The sequence below is a fragment of the Aspergillus viridinutans genome (assembly GCF_018404265.1).
Source record: "Aspergillus viridinutans IFM 47045 DNA, scaffold_6, whole genome shotgun sequence".
NCBI lineage: Eukaryota > Fungi > Ascomycota > Eurotiomycetes > Eurotiales > Aspergillaceae > Aspergillus > Aspergillus viridinutans.
Window position 1 is genome coordinate 584,077 of NW_025091222.1, and position 1,574 is coordinate 585,650.

The window sequence follows — 1,574 nt, forward strand, 5'->3', positions numbered from 1 at the left end:
AAATATACTTAGTAGAATAATTAAGTAAGTAGTTAAGATTAATAATAAACTATAAGATTTTTATATATATAGGAAGGAATAAAGTAATTAGAATATCTTTAGTAGTAGGTGTACTATAAGTTATTAACTAAATAATAGAAGGCTAGCTTAGCTATAGAGCTAAGGATATATAGATCCTTATAGACTATATCTAATAGAATTAGATATAACCTAATTAGTACTTTCTAAGGAGGAAAGAGAATAGTGATGATATAATAAGTTATATTTCTAGTATAGGAAACCTAGATATATATTAAAAGACTACAGATAATAGCCTAGGCAGGGTTAGCAGGATAAAATAAAATAGCTTAGGGCAATAGTAGAGTTCTATACTAGCAGAGAAGCTTATAATATAACTAGTGCTATTACTATTAAGAAAAGGAGTAATAAGTAGCTAAGAAAATTATATAAAGAATATATAACTCTTAATAATAATAAAATTAAGTAGGAGCTTTAAGAGGAAGACTCTACTAAGTATAAAAGTATATAAAGTAATTAGCCTACTAAAGATTCTAGTATACTTATAGCCACTAATTAAGATTTACTAACTAGTAATAGATATAGTCCTATTAAGTAGAAAAATAATATACCTAAAGGAGCTATTTATAGGTTAATAATACTTATTAAAGATTAGATTATTAGTTTTAATAAAGAAAAGACTAACTATAAAGAGCTAGATTAAGTAGATTTTCCTATAATAAATTAGACTATAACTAATTAACCTATTAATCTACTTAATAAAGAGTATAGAACTTAGTAGGTAAGCCTTAATCCTAATAAAGAGTAATCCTATAAGATTCCTAAGATATCTTAAGATAATTCCCTAAAAGATAATTATAAAGTAGACTAATATACTATATAGCTATAATAGCTAGATAAAAAGTAGCTAGTAGAACTATAAGTATACTAGCTAAATATATAGATCCTTAAGAAAGTAAAATAAGGAGTAAAAGAATATATCTACTAGAATCTAGAATACTAGACCTAAGTAGAATTATAGAATAAGTATATATCTAGATATAATAGATATCCTCTATAGTATTAAAGATATAGATACTAATTAAATAAATATTTCTATAAACTTAGAGAAGTATTAGAAAAGAAATTACTAGGATTATTTTATAGGAAATATAATTATACCTAGTATTTATATAAGTATTTCTAAGAATATCTAAAATATTATAAAGTACTCTAAATTATTTATTATAGTAATAATTATAGTACTTACTATAATAATAAGTATATAGTAAAGTTTTAGCTAGAGATACTAATAATTATAAAGAAAAATATTACTTATCTATATTAGAGATTTAAATACTTTTATAGGGGATACAGGCAATATCTAGATTATAATATAATATATTAAATAGTATATGTTAAAGACTAATATATAATATATTACTAAGGAAAGTTAGAGGGAGGATATTTCCTAGTACTAGTAAGAGATATTAAACTACTAAAATAAGAAGATAAATACTCTTACCTTATAGTTATAGAAGTATAATATAGAAAGTACTTAAAACTCTAAGTATATA